We start from the raw sequence: 4238 nt of genomic DNA on the forward strand, positions 1-4238 counted from the left end.
TGCGACCCTGTAGAAGGATAAAGCGGCTAGAGATAATGTGATGTGATGTGAGGTGCATTTGGATAAGTAAAGCCTATTTTTCTGCATTTTTGTAGTCCTAGTAATCTTTTATATTGGTAAAGTTGTTTATAGGACCATTTCTCAGTGTCTTTGTTTTTTTAATCAATAAATTTTCAGTAAATCACTTAATATTTAACATATCACTCAATTGTAATCACAAAAAGAGAAAATCGCAACAATTTCTTGCAACTTTCACTTCCTCCTGCAATGTAAATCGCAACAAAAACCTAAAAAACACCGCAATTTTCATTGCAATTTTTTGGAAAAACCCCCGCAACATCAGACATTTTAGCCTGCAACAATCACAAAAAAGGCCCACAAAATCCTGGGGGGACTGCTAAGCATACTGCTGAAGCTACACTGGTTTAAAGGGATACATTCAAATGTCTTGGAATGGCCTAATCAAAGCCCAAATCTCAATCCAATTGAGACTATGTGACATAACATGAAGATTACTGTACACCAATGCAACCCATCTAACTTGAAGGAGATGGAGCAGTTTTGCCTTGAGGAATGGGCAAAAATACCAGTGGCTAGATGTGCTAAGCTATTAGAGACATACCCCAAGAGACTTGCAGCTGTAATTGCAGCAAAATATGGCTCTACAAAAGTATTTACTTTGGGGGGTGAATACCTTTTGCACATGCCAGGTTTCTGTTTTTAAAGTGGTAGGCATTTTGTGTAAATTAAATTGTGCTAACCCTCCAAAAATGCATTTTAATTCCAGCTTGTAATGCGGTAAAACAGGACAAACACCAACAGGGATGAATATTTTTGCAAGTCACCGTAAACTGGCTGTGTCCAACTTTTGTTTAGCCCAAGACAGTTGCCCAGCTTGTCTGTGTGTGCACAATAAACCAACTCTTTTGTTCTACTCTGGTTCTTGGTTTCCTAGTTCTTCAGTCATCTTACGTTTGATGAAGTTGCAGTATTTTAATGATCATCCAGAAAGATTTCCGCCAGTCTAAAATGGTCAGTTATAACATTAAAAAAATATTGTGTATGTCCCCATTGTGCCACCAAAACAGGCCTAACCCTGTGAGGCATGGACTCCAGAAGACCTCTGAAGGTGTGCTGTGGTATCTGGTACCAAAATGTTAGCAGCAAATCCCGTAAGTTGTGAGGTGGGACCCCCATGGATCGGACTTGTTTATCCACCACATCCCACAGAAACTTGATTAGATTGAAATCTGGGGGATTTGGAGGCCAGGTCAACACCTTGAATTCTTACGCATGTTTCTCTTACCATTCCTGAACAGTTTATGCAGTGTGGCTGGGCACATTATTCCTGCTGAAAGAAGCCACTGCCATTAGGGAATACCATTGCCATAAAGGGGTGTACTTTGTCTGCAATAGTATTTAGGTAAGTGGTTTATGTGAAAGTAGCATCCACATGAATGCCAGGACCCAAGGTTTCCAAGCAGTACATTGTCCAGAACATTACACTGCCTCCATTGGCTTGCCTTCTTCCCAAAGTGCATCCTGGTGCCATCTCTTCCCCAGATAGTTTGATGACTTTTGGATGTACATGGCCCTGTTGCAGGTTTACCAGGTGTCCTCCTTTTGACCAATTTTGGGATCTACTAACTCCTGCACACTGGGAGCACTCCATAAGATCTGCTATTTTGGAGATGCTCTGACCCAGTCATCTAGCCATTGCAGTTTGGCCCTTGTCAAAGTAGCTCAGATCCTTAAGTTTTCCCATTGTTTCCTACTTCCAACACAACAACTTGACAAGTTGTAGTCATCCCACTCCTTGACAAGTGCCATTGTAATGAGTTAATGCTATTCAGTTCACCTGTCAATGGTTTTAATGTTACAGCTGAAATAAGGTGCTGGCAGCAGGGTCCTTTTTGGTGCAGTGTGGCAGATGAACCCAACAGAGTCAATGGCACACCATCAGATGCCATGCGGAAGAGTCACTCAGATGGCTGATGGATGGCATCACTCGCCAAGTCAGTTGTTATTGTGGGGCAACTTCCAAAGCCATCAGGTTTGTGGCACTTTTGTGCACCCCTTGGCATCAGGTTTGGAGGTCCAGAGAGACAACACGATGGAGGCACGACATAGTTTGTCTTACCTTATTGTGCAATGCACTTCGTTAGGAGAGGAGAATAGTATGTGAGAACTCACAAGACTGGGCCATCCATGCCACCGCTCCGGGTGACTCTGCCACTCTGGTGCAGGCCTCGCGGCCCATCTGCGCATCCTAATGAAGCAGTCATCATTGCTTGCAATGGACAGCTGACGACGATGTCGACAGCTGATCACTGTGTAATCCAGGGGTGTCAAACCTGATCCATAAAGGGCCTTGTGGCTGCAGGTTTTCATTCCAGCCATGCAACAGCACACCTGACTTGGCTCATTCAATCAACTGAACTGTCTTCACACAGTCAAATACTTGCAGCCACACCCACCCTTGATTAAAGGGTGGGTGTGTCAGTTGATTGAATAAGCCAAATCAGGGTGCTGCTGCATGGCTGGAATGAAAACCTGCAGCCACACGGCCCTTTATGGATCAGGTTTGACACCCCTGGTGTAATCCTTGAATTGGTGGAACCTCCTGGATTTCTCCTACATGTTATGGGTTGAACCAGTGTCTAATGCTGTATTCAAGGGTCCTTGAAAGTGGTAATTTGCAAGTTGCAATAATGTTGTTATCCCCCTTTGGACATTTGATGTGCAAAGTGGAAATTAAGTCCTGCAAGCGCACCTTTTGTTTGCTGTGTCTGTAGTGGTCTTTTACCAAAAATCCAAGTGACTGACTGTGAGTATATTTATATATACCCCTTTTCCACCAAATCAGTTCCAGGGCTGGTTCGGAGCCAGTGTTGGTGCTAGTTCACAACTCGTTCAACTTGCGAGCCAGACGAGAACCAGTTTGCTTTTCCATCGCTCGCGGTGCCACGTCATTACATCGCTGTATACGTCATTATGTCGCTGTATACATCAGTTACCTTGCTACGTTTGCTTAAACCTTGGCGCGAATATCGAAGCAAAAACAACACGGAAGAAGCAGCAGCAACAACAACAATAATGGATGACTTCACGTTTGTACAGCTGCGGCTTCTCGCCGCTTAAAAATGGCGATCTTTCATGGTCTTGTTATTGTTGTTCGTCTTAACAACTCCGCCCCCCCCCCCCCCCCACTGACGTAAGCGGTTCTTTCCTCTGGCCCAGCAAAGAGTTGGTGCTAGCCTGGAACCGGTTTTTCTGGCCCCAGAGCCAGTTCTTTGTCAGTGGAAACAGAAAACCCAGTTCCAAACTAAGCACTGGCCCCGAACCAGCCCTGGAACTGCTTTGGTGGAAAAGGGGCATGACTGTCCTTGCCTTCATGGCTCAAAAAGGGATTGTCCACAATGTCGAATACAATTTAAACTCAATGAGTTAAGGTTTTATTTTATATTCAACATAATCAGATAAAGCAAAAGATAAATAAGTTTCAAACAAACAGTCCCAGCCTGTGAAGGCAAGAAACAGACGTAAGAAAGCTGTTGCCTCCAACCAGCCATGCCTTCTCTGGCTCTGGACAGGTAAATGTAGCTTTGAGATGGAAGTACTACACTCCAGACCTGCAGATGGTGCACAAGACACTCCAACAAAAATGGTTAAATTTGGCTCCAACATTCCGGCCCTTAAATTGTATGCAATGTGAATAGAATACAATTACAAAAGCATAAAATGGAGCTCTTAACCATAATAAAAATTATTTCCCTTTTTTTAATAGAAAAAGATAGTTACATACTTTCAATAGGTTGATTGTGTTAGTTGTCAGAGGAGCAATCATCTACCAGCAGACAGACTTTTGTAATGGGTCGCTCGAGAACACTGGTCTTTGTTTTAATCTGTACTGAACGTACCAGCCCATTTCCATCCTGTGGCTTGAAGGACCCTTCCCAAGATCCAGGACCCTCGAGGTGCTGTTGCATCCACTATCAAAACTATGTCTCCTGTTTGGATGTTTCTTTTTGTATTTGTCCACTTTTGCCGTTCTTGTAACAGCGGTAAGTATTCTTGAATCCATCTCTTCCAAAATAAATCAGCCATATATTGGACTTGTTTCCACCTATGTCTCAGATACATGTCAGATTTCTGAAAGATTCCTGGTGGTAAAACAGGTTTAGACTTTAAAAGCAAAACATGATTAGGTGTCAGAGCTTCAAGATCATGTGGGTCAG

The sequence above is a fragment of the Neoarius graeffei genome, chromosome 8 (assembly GCF_027579695.1).
Source record: "Neoarius graeffei isolate fNeoGra1 chromosome 8, fNeoGra1.pri, whole genome shotgun sequence".
Classification (NCBI taxonomy): domain Eukaryota; kingdom Metazoa; phylum Chordata; class Actinopteri; order Siluriformes; family Ariidae; genus Neoarius; species Neoarius graeffei.